The sequence below is a fragment of the Bufo bufo genome, chromosome 5 (genome assembly GCF_905171765.1).
Source record: "Bufo bufo chromosome 5, aBufBuf1.1, whole genome shotgun sequence".
Classification (NCBI taxonomy): domain Eukaryota; kingdom Metazoa; phylum Chordata; class Amphibia; order Anura; family Bufonidae; genus Bufo; species Bufo bufo.
In genome coordinates, this window is record NC_053393.1 from 424048418 (window position 1) to 424065789 (window position 17372).

The 17372-nt window shown below is 45.3% G+C and overlaps 1 protein-coding gene across 1 annotated transcript in view; it reads right to left on the reverse strand.

Annotated features, from left to right (window-relative positions):
* OSBPL10 (oxysterol binding protein like 10) overlaps positions 1–17372 on the reverse strand; it is a 469724-nt gene that overhangs the window by 67189 nt on the left and 385163 nt on the right. The window lies entirely within an intron of this gene.

Genomic DNA, 17372 nt, shown 5'->3' on the forward strand with positions numbered 1-17372 from the left:
TTTTTGGGGGTATTACTATGTATTACAGAAGTAGAGAAACTGAAACTTTGAAATTTGCTAATTTTTCAAAATTTTTGGTAAAATTTATTTTTTTTTATGCAAAAAAATTTTCTTTTTTGACCCAATTTTAGCAGTGACATGAAGTACAATATGTGACGAAAAAACAATCTCAGAACGGCCTGGGTAAGTCAAAGCGTTTTAAAGTTATGAGCACTTAAAGTGACACTGGTCAGATTTGCAAAAAATGGCCTGGTCCTTAAGGTGAAAATGAGCCCGGTCCTTAAGGGGTTAATGGATCCACAAAAACAACGGAAGGTACTCCGTATGCATTCCGTTTCCGTATTTCTGTTCCGTTCAAAGATAGAACATGTCCTATTATTGTCCGCAAATCACGTTCCGTGGCTCCATTCAAGTCAATGGGTCTGCAAAATAAAACGGAACGCATCCGTATGTTTTCCGTATCCGTTCCGTTTTTGCGGAACCATCTATTGAAAATTTTATGCCAAGCCCAATTTTTTTATGTACTTACTGTTTAAACATAATTGTATGCTTCTGTTAACGATCTGCAAAAAACGGATCACAAACGGAAACCAAACAGAAAAACGGAAAAACAGAACCGTTAAAAACGGACAGCAAAATACTGAAAAAGCCATACGGACGTGTGGAAGAGGCCTTAGAGGAATGGATATACGGAAACGGAATGCACAGAGTACATTTCATTTTTTTTGCGGAACCATTGAAATTAATGGTTCCTCATACGGACCGCAAAAACAAAACGGAAACAAAATATGTTCGTGTGCAAAACTATGGCCATGTGCATGAGCCCTCACTCACGCTGACCTCTGACTGAGATCAGGTAAGGGGTACCATTAAAGTAATAAGAGACAGCCTGTACTAGGCTTCTAGGCTTATTATTGATATATTCCAATTCAAGCCTGCTGGTAGCAGCACTGCATTGGAATATACTGAATTATCTATTGAGTAATAGTTTAAAATCCATGAGAGAATAGAAATAGCAATCTAATGATTACAAAAAAAGGTAAAAAAAAGTTTTTAAAATGATAAAAAATATAAAAAGTCAACATTTCCTCAAAATAAAAATATACAATAAAAAAACATCATAGGCATCCGAAAACAAAAACACCCGTACTATTAAAAACATTTTTTAAATGATCCCATACGGTGAATCGTGTAATAGGAAAAAAAAAAACAATATGGCCAATTTGCTGTTTTTTATCGCTTCACCTCCCCAAAGAAATTGGAAAAAAAGGTTTAAAAAAGTCATACACACCCCAAAATTGGGGGGCAAATAAAAAATTTAATTTTTCCAAAAATTTTATGTTGTTTTCAGTGTTAAAACACAAGAAAAACTATACAAATGTGGCATTACCATAATTGGACTGACCCAGAGAATAAAGTGAACAGGTCAGTTTTACTGCATAGTTAACACTGTAAAAACAAAACCCAAAAAACTGTGTCAGAATTGCTTTTGTTTTCCATTTCCACCACATCTGGTGGAAAATCACCATGACAGGAAGGCATTAAACAAGCACTGATTAACTTGCAATAAGTCCATGTAATAGCATCCTTTCACTGCTCTCATTATGAACACATGGCTCATCATGATCATTGACAAGCTGGTTCCCCTAGCAGTGATGAGGAACCTCCGGCACTCCAGCTGTTGTGAAACTACGACTCCCAGCATGCTCCATTGGTTTCTATGGAGTTCTGAGAACAGACAAGCAAGAGGAGATCTTGGGAGTCGTAGTTTTACCACAGCTGGAGTGCCAGAGGTTAGCCATCACAGCCCTAAGGTGGAAGAAACTCTTTGGGCCAGATTTATCATTACTCTGACAGCTCACTCCACTTTCACATATGGCTAAAGTCCGTTTTAGCCAAGTCAGATTTATGATCGGCCCTTTAAGAATGTGATAAATGTGGTTGGACGATAGCAGTTTATCCGTCAGTAAGCAAGCGGCTTTAAAAAAGTTGCACGTCTTTACAAAAAAGTCCCATGTTCTTTTAAAAAGTCGCATAAGATAAGCATGGTCCACACTGGAGTGATTTTGCGCATTTTTTTGCGACTTTTTAAATTGTCGCAATAGTAAATCTGTCTAGAGATTAATTTACATAAGAAAACACGCCCACTTTCAGAAAACTGCCGAGCATAGTGCAGAGCCAATAAAAGGCGCAAATTTTTGCGCAGTTTAAATGATTGCGTAGAAAAATGCAACTTTTTCACTCCATTAGGCCTCATGCACACGACCGTTGTGTGCATCCGTGTCCGTTGTTCCGTTTTCCGTAATTTTCTGCGGACCCATTGACTTTCAATGGGTCCGTTGAAAACTCGGAAAATGCACCGTTGATCATCTGCGTCCGTGATCCGTGTTTCCTGTCCGTCAAAAAAATATGACCTATCCTATTTTTTGGACGGACAACGGTTTGCGGACCCATTCAAGTCAATGGGTCCGTGAAAAACACGGATGCACACAAGATTGTCATCCGTGTCCGTGATCCATGTCCGTAGCTACTTTCGCACAGACGGATCCGCAGATCCACACATCGTGAAAACTCAGATCTGACAGTATATTCTAACCCAGAGGCGTTCCCATGGTGATGGGGACGCTTCAAGTTAGAATATACTAAGAACTGTGTACATAACTGCCCCCTGCTGCCTGGCAGCACCCGATCTCTTACAGGGGTCTGTGATCGGCACAATTAACTCCTCAGGTGCAGCACCTGAGGGGTTAATTGTGCGTATCATAGCCCCCTGTAAGAGATCAGGTGCTGCCAGGCAGCAGGGGGCAGACCGCCCTCCCTCCCCTATATTAAATTCATTGGTGGCAAGTGCGGCCCCCCTCCCTCCCTTGTATTTAATTCATTGGTGGCCAGTGCGGCCCCCCCTCCCTCCCTCCCCTGTATTTAATTCATTGGTGGCCAGTGCGGCCTCCCCCCCCCTAATTAAAATCCCCCCCCATCATTGGTGGCAGCGGAGAGTTCCGATCGGAGTCCCAGTTTAATCGCTGGGGCTCCGATCGGTTACCATGGCAACCAGGACGCTACCGCAGGGGGCAGTCATGTACACAGTTCTTAGTATATTCTAACTTGAAGCGTCCCCATCACTATGGGAACGCCTCTGTGTTAGAATATACTGTCGGATCTGAGTTTTGACGATCTAACTCAAATCCGATGGTATATTCTAACATAGAGGCGTTCCCATGGTGATGGGGACGCTTCAAGTTAAAATATACCATCGGATTGGAGAAAACTCTGATCCGATGGTATATTATATTAATATTAATAGGGACTCCTGACTTTACATTGAAAGTCAATGGGGGACGGATCCGTTTGCAATTGCACCATATTGTGTCAACGTCAAACGGATCCGTCCCCATTGACATGCATTGTAAGTCAGGACGGATCCGTTTGTGTAATGACCGACGACACGCACAGGGAGGAAAACAGGGAAAGCCCTGCCCAAGGGAGAGGGAAAGGTGGTGACCCCTAACTCACCTTGCGGCTGGCACCTGACTGCCCTGACGTCCCTAGACGGGTTCCTCACCCGTGCGGCGATCGCGTGCCTAAACCCTGGCTTTCCCTAATATGAGCCCTAGATAGTGAACAGGCCGGTGGGATCGCTAGTCCGCACCACTATCACTAAGAGGGAAACACCAGGGAGAGGACAGACAAAACAGACAAACACATACACCCAGGTGGGTGACCACAATAGACCAAAAAGGTCCAACAGGGATCCGGAGGGTAGCGTTCTGGACCAACTACCAGCGAACGCAGCAACACAGCTCCAGAAGGTCAGAATAGATGTCCAGGCAGGAAGCTCTATCTCTGGCAACCAGAGAAGTGTGAGAGAGGAATATAAGGAGGTCTGGGAGTGCTGGACAAGGAACAGCTGAGGAGAAGGAGCTACGGATCCCTGAGTGAGCCAAAAGGGTTTGCAAAGCAAACCCAGAAAGCTACCATAAGGAAAACAGCCCTATCTTAAATAGAGCGTGCAGCCAACCGCTGCGACTTCCTGACCCCAGGTATAACGGAGTCAGGTGTGGTTCTCGATACACTCGTGACAGTACCCCCCTCTCTACGAGGGGCCTCCGGACACTCAGGACCAGGTCTCTCAGGATGAGAGGCATGAAAAACCCGAACTAACCTGTCAGCGTTTACCTCAGATGCAGGAACCCACATTCTTTCCTCGGGACCGTAACCTCTCCAATGCACCAGATATTAAAGAGAGCTGCGGACCCGACGAGAATTAACAATTTTGGATATCTGAAATTCTAGATTACCATCCACGACAACAGGAGGGGGTGGCAGCGGTGATGGTTCTAGAGGTGGAACATATTTTTTGAGTAACGACTTATGAAAAACATTATGAATTTTCAAAGTCTGAGGTAACTCCAGGCGAAAAGCCACGGGGTTGATGATGGCTACAATTTTGTAAGGGCCAATAAACCTAGGACCCAGTTTCCAAGAGGGAACCTTCAATTTAATATTCCTAGTAGACAACCACACATAGTCATTCACTCCTAGGTCCGGACCTGGCGACCGTCTCTTATCAGCCATGCATTTGTATTTACCTCCCATATTTTTCAAGTTAGCTTGCACCTTCTGCCATACCGATGAAAGAGATGACGAAAACCGTTCCTCTTCGGGAACCCCAGAAGACCCACCCTCTTTGAAAGTACAGAACTGGGGATGAAAATCATATGCACCAAGAAATGGTGACTTGCCAGTGGATTCCTGACGACGATTATTTATGGCAAACTCAGCTAACGGTAAATATGATGACCACAACTCTTGGTTTTCAGACACAAAACATCTTAGATATGTCTCAAGGTTTTGGTTGGTACGCTCAGTCTGTCCATTCGACTGAGGATGGAAAGCTGAGGAAAAGGACAAGTGTACCCCCAAACGGGAACAAAAAGCTTTCCAAAATTTAGAAATAAACTGGGTACCCCGATCCGAAACAACATCGGAGGGGACCCCGTGAAGCTTCACGATTTCACTGACGAATACCTGAGCAAGAGTCTTAGCATTAGGTAGTGCGGGTAACGCAATGAAGTGTAACATTTTGCTAAACCTGTCCACTACTACCAAAATAACTGTTTTACCCGCAGACAAAGGTAAGTCAGTGATAAAATCCATTGACAGATGTGTCCACGGTCTATTGGGAATGACGAGTGGTAATAGAGACCCTGCAGGACGTGTATGAGAGACTTTCGTGCGCGCACAGGTAGAACAAGAAGACACAAAATCCAATACATCCTGACGCAACCTTGGCCACCAAAAACGACGAGACAATAGCTCCAAGGTTGCTTTACTACCCGGGTGCCCAGCAAGTGCCGAATTATGATGTTCCTTTAATAATTCGAAACGTAAGTTCAACGGTACAAACAATTTCTCTGAGGGGCAAGAGACCGGGGCGTCCCCCTGGGCCTCTAATACCTTCCCCTCCAGAACAGAGTGTACCGCAGAAACAACCACTCCTCTTTGAAGAATGGGCACCGGATCACTCACATTACCCCCTCCAGGGAAACAACGAGATAGTGCATCTGCCTTGGTGTTCTTTGCCCCAGGACGATAGGTAATCACAAAGTTAAACCTGGTAAAAAATAGCGACCACCTAGCCTGTCTAGGGGTGAGACGCTTAGCTGATTCGAGATACAGAAGATTTTTGTGGTCCGTAATCACAGTGACGGGGTGGACTGCCCCCTCTAAAAAGTGACGCCACTCCTCAAACGCAAGTTTAATAGCTAATAGTTCCCTATTGCCAATATCGTAGTTCTTTTCTGCTGCAGATAGTTTTTTAGAAAAGAAAGCACAAGGACGCCATTTGCCAGGAGACGGACCCTGAGACAGCACCGCCCCCACTCCCACCTCTGACGCATCGACTTCAACAATAAAAGGCTGAGAGACATCAGGTTGGACTAGTACAGGTGCTGAGGTAAACCTCTCTTTTAGAGAGGAAAAGGCAACTTTAGCGGCGTCAGACCATTTAGAAAAATCAGTCCCCTTCCTAGTCATGTCAGTAAGCGGTTTTACAATAAGTGAATAATTTTTAATGAATTTCCTATAGAAATTCGCGAAGCCCAAGAACCGTTGTAGTGCTTTGAGGTTCTCAGGAAGATCCCAATCTAAAATTGCCTGGACCTTCCTAGGATCCATACGGAAACCTGAAGCAGATAAAAAATAACCCAGGAATTGTATCTCCTGAACGGCAAAGACACATTTTTCAATTTTAGCATATAATTCATTAGTCCGTAGGACCTGCAGTACTTGTCTGACATGCACCTCATGTGTTTTCAGATCAGACGAATAAATTAAAATATCATCTAGGTATATTACCACAAACCTGCCGGTTAGATGACTAAAAATTTCATTAACGAAATGTTGAAAGACGGCAGGAGCATTGGTCAGACCGAAAGGCATAACTAGATTTTCATAATGCCCCTCAGGGGTGTTAAACGCTGTCTTCCACTCATCCCCCTCCTTAATACGAATCAGATTGTAGGCCCCCCTAAGATCAAGTTTGGAGAACCACCTAGCACCCGCAATCTGATTAAACAGGTCAGGAATGAGAGGAAGAGGGTATGGGTCTCGGATGGTTATCTGATTTAATTCGCGAAAATCTAAGCAAGGACGCAGGCCCCCATCTTTCTTTTTAACGAAGAAAAACCCTGCAGCCACGGGTGAAGAAGAGGGTCTGATGTGTCCCTTAGCCAAGCTCTCGGAGATATAATCTTTCATGGCTTGTCTCTCTGGACCCGAAAGATTATATAACCTGGCCTTGGGTAATTTTGCGCCGGGAATAAGGTTAACCGGGCAATCATAAGGACGATGAGGTGGTAACTTCTGACAACCCTTTTCAGAAAAAACATCCTCAAAATCCGAAATAAATGTATGTAGGGTAGTTATGGAGGCGACTAAGCAATTGCTATTTAAGCAATTTTCTCTGCACTGCTCACTCCACTCCAATATCTCCCTGGCCTGCCAATCCACCACTGGATTGTGCGCCACCAACCAGGGAAGACCCAGCACTACCGGAGTGGGAAGCCCCTCCAGAACATAACCTGAAAGCATCTCGTTATGGTGGTGTAAATTATGAACAATGTGGGTGAGGTTTCTCTGAGACAGGGGAGCAGAATCAATAGCGAATATGGGAATGGGTCTCTGTAACGTACAGAGAGACAAACCCAAAGTGCGGGCAAAATGGGCATCTATCAAATTTACCCCTGCTCCACTGTCTAGAAAGAAAGAAATAGTCTCCGTCTTATCACCAAAAATAATAACCGCTGGCAACACAAATTGCGATGTTCGTATGGAGGAAACGTATACCCCCCGGCTGACATCCTCCACACCGCCTGGGGTTAGTAGTTTTTCCGACGGTCTTTTGTTTCTGAGGAAAGAAGGACAGACATTAATGAAATGACCCCTCTCCCCACAAAAAAAACAAACCCCACGCCTACGGCGAGCCTCAGGAGGACAGAGCTGACGAGTAGTTCCTCCTAGCTGCATAGGCTCGTCTAAGTCCGTACAGACTAACTGCTGCTTGGGAGGGGTTACCAATTGCTCCGGTTTTTTCAACCTGTCCCTAAGGCGTCTATCTATTCGGATAGAAAGGGACATAACCGCATCAAGGGAAAAGGGGGTCTCATATAATGCAAGCGCATCCTTAACCCTTTCGGATAACCCAGAGCAGAACTGACTCCTGAGAGCCGGGTCGTTCCACTGGGTATCCGTAGCCCACCTACGGAATTCAGAGCAATACTCCTCTACCGGCCGCTCTCCTTGTAGAAGTCTCCGTAATCTTGATTCAGCCAGTGCGACTCGGTCAGGGTCATCATATATGAGACCCAAGGCCCCGAAAAACTCATCCACTGACCGAAGAGCCTGGGAATCAGTAGGTAAAGAGAACGCCCAGGACTGCGGATCCCCCTGCAGCAGGGAAATAACAACCCCCACCCGCTGATCTTCATTACCAGAGGAGTAAGGGCGCAGTTTAAAGTATAATTTACAGGCCTCACGGAATGTCAAAAACTTGTCCCTTCCCCCAGAAAATCTGTCAGGGAGAGGGACCTTGGGTTCCGCAACAACCTGGTTACCAGTAGCAACCACTGGGCTTGCAGTCAGTTGCAATTGCTGCTGTTGCTGGAGGACCGACGCCTTCAATCCTACCACCTCCAAAGACAGGCCATGAAATTGTTTGGACAGAGCAGCAATTTGATCCATACTGGATTCTAAGTAGGTAAAAAAAAAATTTTTTTTTTTTTTACCTACACAAAATAAGGGCCAGAGATAATGTAATGACCGACGACACGCACAGGGAGGAAAACAGGGAAAGCCCTGCCCAAGGGAGAGGGAAAGGTGGTGACCCCTAACTCACCTTGCGGCTGGCACCTGACTGCCCTGACGTCCCTAGACGGGTTCCTCACCCGTGCGGCGATCGCGTGCCTAAACCCTGGCTTTCCCTAATATGAGCCCTAGATAGTGAACAGGCCGGTGGGATCGCTAGTCCGCACCACTATCACTAAGAGGGAAACACCAGGGAGAGGACAGACAAAACAGACAAACACATACACCCAGGTGGGTGACCACAATAGACCAAAAAGGTCCAACAGGGATCCGGAGGGTAGCGTTCTGGACCAACTACCAGCGAACGCAGCAACACAGCTCCAGAAGGTCAGAATAGATGTCCAGGCAGGAAGCTCTATCTCTGGCAACCAGAGAAGTGTGAGAGAGGAATATAAGGAGGTCTGGGAGTGCTGGACAAGGAACAGCTGAGGAGAAGGAGCTACGGATCCCTGAGTGAGCCAAAAGGGTTTGCAAAGCAAACCCAGAAAGCTACCATAAAGAAAACAGCCCTATCTTAAATAGAGCGTGCAGCCAACCGCTGCGACTTCCTGACCCCGGGTATAACGGAGTCAGGTGTGGTTCTCGATACCCTCGTGACAGTTTGCCTCCGCACGTCCAGGCGGACACCAAAATTACTTTTTCCTTCATGTCTGGAAACAAAAACGGAAACGGATCAAAGGAACAACGGAGCCCCGTTTTGCGGACCGTGAAAAAATACTGTCGTGTGCCTGAGGCCTTATTCTGACTTGAGCTAATGATCAATCTGGCCCTTTGCATCTACTCACTGCTATGGCCTAAGGCCTCATGCACACGACAGTATTTTTTCACGGTCCGCAAAACGGGGTTCCGTTGGTCTGTGATCTGTGACCGTTTTTTCGTCCGTGGGTCTTCCTTGATTTTTGGAGGATCCACGGACATGAAAAAAAGTCGTTTTGGTGTCCGCCTGGCCGTGCGGAGCCAAACGGATCCATCCTGACTTACAATGCAAGTCAATGGGGACGGATCTGTTTGACGTTGACACAATATGGTGCAATTTCAAACGGATCTGTCCCCCATTGACTTTCAATGTAAAGTCAGAAGTTAATATACCATAGGATCGGAGTTTTCTCCAATCCGATGGTATATTTTAACTTGAAGCGTCCCCATCACCATGTGAACGCCTCTATGTTAGAATATACCATCGGATTTGAGTTAGATCGTGAAACTCAGATCCGACAGTATATTCTAACACAGAGGCATTCCCATAGTGATGGGGACGCTTCAAGTTAGAATATGCTACGAACTGTGTACAGTACAGACCAAAAGTTTGGACACATCTTCTCATTCAAAGAGTTTTCTTTATTTTCATGACTATGAAAATTGTAGATTCACACTGAAGGCATCAAAACTATGAATTAACACATGTGGAATTATATACATAACAAAAAAGTGTGAAACAACTGAAAATATGTCATATTCTAGGTTCTTCAAAGTAGCCACCTTTTGCTTTGATTAATGCTTTGCACACTCTTGGCATTCTCTTGATGAGTTTCAAGAGGTAGTCACCTGAAATGGTTTTCACTTCACAGGTGTGCCCTGTCAGGTTTAATAAGTGGGATTTCTTGCCTTATAAATGGGGTTGGGACCATCAGTTGCGTTGAGGAGAAGTCAGGTGGATACACAGCTGATAGTCCTACTGAATAGACTGTTAGAATTTGTATTATGGCAAGAAAAAAGCAGCTAAGTAAAGAAAAACGAGTGGCCATCATTACTTTAAGAAATTAAGGTCAGTCAGTCAGCCGAAAAATTGGGAAAACTTTGAAAGTAAGGGCTATTTGACCATGAAGGAGAGTGATGGGGTGCTGCGCCAGATGACCTGGCCTCCACAGTCACCGGACCTGAACCCAATCAAGATGGTTTGGGGTGAGCTGGACCGCAGAGTGAAGGCAAAAGGGCCAACAAGTGCTAAGCATCTCTGGGAACTCCTTCAAGACTGTTGGAAGACCATTTCAGGTGACTCTCTCTTGAAGCTCATTAAAAGAATGCCAAGAGTGTGCAAAGCAGTAATCAAAGCAAAAGGTGGCTACTTTGAAGAACATAGAATATGACATATTTTCAGTTGTTTCACACTTTTTTGTTATGTATATAATTCCACATGTGTTAATTCATAGTTTTGATGCCTTCATAGTCATGAAAATAAAGAAAACTCTTTGAATGAGGAGATGTGTCCAAACTTTTGGTCTGTACTGTACATGACTGCCCCCTGCTGCCTGGCAGCACCCGATCTCTTACAGGGGGCTGTGATCCGCACAATTAACCCCTCAGGTGCCGCACCTGAGGGGTTAATTGTGCGTATCATAGCCCCCTGTAAGAGATCAGGTGCTGCCAGGCAGGAGGGGGCAGACCCCCCCTCCCGTCCCTGTATTACATTCATTGGTGGCCAGTGCGGCCTCCCCTCTCCCCCCCCTAATTAAAATCACGTTCCGAATCCCCCATCATTGGTGGCCAGTGCGGCCTCACCTCTCCCCCCCCCTAGTTAAAATCACGTTACGAATCCCCCATCATTGGTGGCCAGTGCGGCCTCACCTCCCCCCCCCCCAGTTAAAATCACGTTCCGAATCCCTCATCATTGGTGGCCAGTGCGGCCTCACCTCCCCCCCCCCCTAGTTAAAATCACGTTCCAAATCCCCCATCATTGGTGGCCAGTGCGGCCTCACCTCTCCCCCCCCCCCCTAGTTAAAATCACGTTCCGAATCCCCCATCATTGGTGGCCAGTGCGGCCTCACCTCTCCCCCCCCCTAGTTAAAATCACGTTCCGAATCCCCCATCATTGGTGGCCAGTGCGGCCTCACATCTCCCCCCCCCCTAGATAAAATCACGTTCCCCCATCATTGGTGGCAGTGGAGAGTTCCGATCGGAGTCCCAGTTTAATCGCTGGGGCTCCGATCGGTAACCATGGCAACCAGGACGCTACTGCAGTCCCGGTTGCCATGGTTACTTAGCAATTTGTAGAACCATTATTCTTACCTGCGAGCTGCGATGGTCTGCGTCCGGTCGGGAGCTCCTCCTACTGGTATGTGACAGGTCATGTCACTTACCAGTAGGAGGAGCTCCCGACCGGACGCAGACCATCGAGGCTCGCAGGTAAGTATAATGGTTCTACAAATTGCTAAGTAACCATGGCAACCGGGACTGCAGTAGCGTCCTGGTTGCCATGGTTACCGATCGGAGCCCCAGCGATTAAACTGGGACTCCGATCGGTACACTCCGCTGCCACCAATGATAGGGGGGAGATTTTAATTAGGAGGGGGAGGGAGGGGGGGCCCACTGGCCACCAACGAGTTAACTACAGGGGAGGGCGGGGGTAGGCCACACTGGCCACCAATGAGTTAACTACAGGGGAGGGGGGGCCCACTGGCCACCAATGAGTTAACTACAGGGGAGGGGGGGGCCGGTCGCACTGGCCACCAATGAGTTAACTACAGGGGAGGGGGGGGGCGGCCGCACTGGCCACCAATGTGTTAACTACAGGGGGGGGGGCTGCCCCCTGCTGCCTGGCAGCACCTGCCAGGCAGCAGGGGGCAGTCATGTACACAGTTCTTTTAGTATATTCTAACCTGAAGCGTCCCCATCACCATGGGAACGCCTATGTGTTAGAATATACTGTCGGATTTGAGTTTCACGATGTAACTCAAATCCGACAGTATATTCTAACATAGAGGCGTTCCCATGGTGATGGGGACGCTTCAAGTTAAAATATACCATCAGATTGGAGAAAACTCCGATCCGATGGTATATTAACTCCTGACTTTACATTGAAAGTCAATGGGGGACGGATCCGTTTGAAATTGCACCATATTGTGTCAACGTCAAACGGATCCGTCCCCATTGACTTGCATTGTAATTCAGGACGGATCCGTTTGGCTCCGCACGGCCAGGCGGACACCAAAACGACTTTTTTTTCATGTCCGTGGATCCTCCAAAAATCAAGGAAGACCCACGGACGAAAAAACGGACACGGAAAAACGGGACCCGTTTTTGCGGACCGCAAAAAAATACGTTCGTGTGCAGGAGGCCTAAGGGTCACAACAATGCGGATATGTTTTCCTAATTAACAAGTATCATAAACAGACAAAATGGGGGGTATGAAAAAGTAGTATCTGATATGGGTGTCTACTGTAACTGGGTTGACCAAGATGTACTGTACTGTGACCCCTCTTGGTGGGAGAGTACAACATGACTGAGTTCAGCATAGATTGCATCTATTACACAGTGCATAGGTTATTAACGGCCGTGTTAAAATAGCTTACACTGGCAGTTAGCTTCCCCATCTGGCAGCTTTAAAGGGGAAATCCAAGATCTATAATGCCCCCCATATGCCTAGGCCCCTCACAGAGGCGGGTGATGATAGGGAGGCTCGTTCCCGTTGCAGCCCGCTATTGGCTGCCCCTCCCCTGATGCCAGATGTTTTCATCCTCGCAACGGGGAGATGCAGCAGCGGCCGTGCCAGTATAAGTTGTGGGTGCCAGGGACCGAGGTAAGTACAACCTCTGTCAGGGGCCCGGGCATATGGGGGGAGGGAGCATTATAGATCTTGGATAACCACTTTAAAGACAGACACCAGTAAGTGCCCAGTGAGTTCCCTTCTTCGACTGGCAGCTGTAAATATAGTCATTAGTAGGTTCCCAGTCAGTCTCCTTCCCCCTGTGGAAACTTTCAATACAATCCCAGTAAGTTACTATGTACATGCACGACCACCACTGTTGGACTGCAGGGTGGTTGTAACCATGGAAACGGGCAGTGTATAATGTGATGGAAAAATGAATCCAGCCAGCAAAGGAAGCAATATGGACAATCACAATACATTAGTAAGTGGCTTGTATTAACTTTCTCTACATGATAAATGCCACTTACTGAAGTCAGACAACCCCTTTAATGTTTCTTGATCTACACAATAAATATAATATTTACTAGTGAGGTTGCTCATTCTTCCCCACCAAGCCTGCTCACCTAAAACTTCTAGGACAGAGGAGACATACTATACTGCCATTACAAAATGCGAGCTGTCACTGGCAATGCAAGTCATCTCTATGCATTATACCAATTTTTTTGCCTTTTCTAGTTTAATCATGGAGGAACAAATAAAGGAACAGTGTTTGTATAGAATGCCATTCTTTTGGTGAGCTCCTTGGAAGCTGATTTTCGTTCACTGCCAAGGAAATTCTGGAAGATTAATTGACTTTCTATGTTTGTGTGGAAATTAAAATGAAAGATCAAATGCATCAAAAGACAATGTGAAATGACATGTTCTCGGCACAGAAGAGCACCATAGGATGGTGCATATTAAGAGCACCATCCTATGTAGGAACTGTGCAGATGTACCGTATATATAAGCAGCAGGATAGAACAATGACTATTATATTTTCAATTCACAAGGAAATACAAAAGAATAAAAAGGGCTTTAAAAAATGAAAAAGAAAATGTTGCACATATTGGAATAAGCTAAAATGGGCTGCTAATCAGCTTATTATGTGGTGAGCAACCAAAACAATATATTTAATTATCACAATATTTTCTCAATATCTGCTGACGGTATTTTGTTGTATTAAAAGTGCAATCATTACTTTTCCCTGTTGGGTTACACTGCAATATGTATCCATTTGTAAGTTTCCGGCGGAGCAATTAAACTTTGTCTGGTGCCAGAACAACAGTTGCCATGGAAACCACCTACCTGCATAGCTGCTGGATGAGAACAACTGAACAAACCACCATGTGCAAGCTTCAGTACCGCAGTACAAAACATACACAGCAAATGCATCAATACATGGAAGAGGAATGATTAGAGCAGAAAAAAGTTTCTTTAAAGAAGCACTCTCACAAAAAATGTTATTCTCTGACCTGACAGTTTCAGTTTCTCTGAAACCGTAGTGAAGCTACAGTTATAACCTCCTATCTGATCCTCAGCTGTGTCATGTGACCAACCCTCTCAGTCTCCAAATGACACGGCATCTTATGTGTGGCCAGGAAGCCAGTTTCTCTATGTATTCCTATGGGAGCCTCACTCTCAGTCTCATAGGAATGAATAGAGAAGTAACTGACTTCCTGTCCTGTGTCAGTTGGAGATCAGAGTGCTGGTCACATGACACAGCTAAGAATCAGAAGGGAGGTTATAACTCACAAATACAGTCAATGGTAAGAAGACTACCATGACTACAATTTACATCATGTACATTTCTAATGAGCCATAGAATAAAGATTTTTATGGGAGTACTTCTTTAAAGGCAGTTATATGCATGTCAACCTGGGAATCTATAAGGCAGGTGATGCAGATTCCCTATGAGACCATGGACCTGTCCCCATACCATGCTATGTTTACATAGGGCATATTAGTCTGATGGCAAATCCACTTTAAATGCAGTGTTGAAGAATTATTTTGGACAACCACAGCTGAATGTTTCCCATTTAGCCATCAATCTGGAGAGTGTGTCTAGCGGTAAATTAGAAGAAGACTGGGCCTACAATACAGGTGTAATACTTTCATTTGAATTATATTTCAGGGTCTCTTGCAGAAAGACTGGAAATCTTCTGACAATTGTGTTTATGTGGGTTGTCAGACCCTGAATTAGGGTAAAAGTTTCAATCCAATTCTACTGGATTCCACCAAGAGAAGCAGCCTCGAAAGTATCTGGCAGCTACTACGTCCTGTCCTTAAAGGGGATGTCCAGGATTTTGATAATGATGGACTATCCTCAGGATAGGCTATCAATATCAGTTTGGTGGGAGTTCAACACCATGCAACCTTGTCAATCAGCTGTTACTATTTAACTCTGGTGCCAGAACTAGACAGCTCCGTCCACTGTGTATTGGACTGAGCTGGTAACTACAGAACTGCTCCCAATCAAATAAAAGGGAGCAGCACTGCAGTTACCAGCTCCATCCATTACACAATAGATGGAGGCTTATAGTTCTGGAGCCGAAGATATACTGTAACAGTTGAATGGTGGGGTTGCAGGGTGTTGGACCTCTGCCAGTCGGCCCGGTTAAGGTGGCCATACACATTAGATCTATGTCAGTCAAACCTGATGATTTTAACAGGTTCAGCCAACCGTCTAATGTGTGTAGGGTCTTTCTGACTCTCCCCCAACATCTATGGATCAGACATGTTGGATTTCAACTGCCCAATCCTTTTGTTCTTAGGGAGATAACACCAAATTCACTACACACGCATGTTCGGCCAAGTTGAGCATCCATAAGTATGAGAGGATCAGGAGAGACAGTGTTTGGGCTGAATGAGTGTTTGGGTGATGGTTATCTCATGTATATGGCCAGCTTTACTGGCCAAATACATAGAGCGGGTGCCATAGCAACCTGGTGCCTGTTGTTTCATACAGCAGACACCCGCAACCGTCGGTAATGTCGGTAATGTAAAACATGGCCACGGTCGGTGACAGCCTGTATAACCGAAAGAGTATGCTTCCGGTAATGTTTTGGCTCCCCCATGTGGCGCTCAGAGGACCTTAAGCTTGTACGCGGTAGCCTGTCATAGAGAATGACAAGAGGCTGCTGCATAGTGTTTCCTATGTCTGTATCAGGGCTTCATAGGAAACTACTACATTTCTCATAGACTACATTTCTCAAAACGCAAGAAAAAACTATATATATATATATATATATATATGGTTCACCGGATTCATACTGACCTGGAGAATGAAGATCACAAGTCAGTTTTACCACACAGTGAACGACGTAAAAAAAAAAAAAAAAAGTGAATTGCACTTAGTAAAAGGACTTTTTACATTTCAAGTCTGGCCTCATTCATCTTCAGCTCTTTTACTGCATCAAAGCCCAGGGAGTAACGGCTTGATGTAGGACATCGTGACACAGGTACAACACTACATCAGAGCCACTACCACTCCCATCCTCTACAACAGCCCCCACGGGGGCTCGCTGCATTTCTACAGTCCTCAAACCAAAAGAATGGCTTAATATAACAATGATTTTTTTGAGGGTGTATAATGATAACCTCTGAGCTATAGTTTTGATATTTCTATGGATAGAAAGAAAGCAGAGTCACCTATCTGTCTAACCTCTACTCCAATGCCTCCACTCTGTGCCAGTGAATGCCCATACAGTATAGAATCCAATTTAAACTGCTTGTCCTCACCCACACAGCTCTCCACAGTGCTGCACCGCTCTACATCTCTTCCCTCATCTCGGTCTACTACCCTACCCAAGTTCTCTGTTTAGCCAATGACTTACGACTTGCTTCCACCATAATCCAAACCTCTCACTCCCAGCAACAAGACTTCTCCCGAGCTGCACCAGTTCTCTGGAATGCCCTACCCCAGGAAATTAGGTTAAACCACAATATACACAGTTTTAGGCGCTCCCTCAAAACACATCTTTTTAGAGTGGCCTATCACATCCCCTGATCTAACTCCTCTCCATATATAGACCATCAATCATTGCCTGAACCTGATCCTCCACCAATCTCTCCACCGCACCCATGCCTCCAGAAGCACTTCATATATCAGCTGGTGACTGGCTCATGCAGCTTTATATCTGCTCCCCTATTCTCCCAACATGGCTGGACCATTGTACAAAACAAGCACTTTTTACCTTTTGTGTCACTCCTATCTCCTCATAGATTGTGAGCTCTTGCGAGCAGGGTCCTCGTTCCTCTTGTTGTAATTATTGACATGTCTGTTGCTATGTTATTTATGACTGTTTGTACATGAGCCCCTGAATTGTAAAGTGCTGCAGAATATGTTGGTGCTATATAAATAAAGATTATTATTATTATAATTACAAGTTCCCTTATTTTAATGTATTCCAATGATCGATACGTGAAGTAGCACTTCCTGAACTATAGAGAGATGGGTTATCAGTTATCGTTGTCCAGAATAGCCAAAACCAAATCTGGGTAATTAAATCTATTTCCATTTCTCAGTCATCATGATTGACCAGATTGTTATGTATGAACTTTTTAATCCTGTTACTAGGGGAGTAATATCTAATTAGTCTGTTTC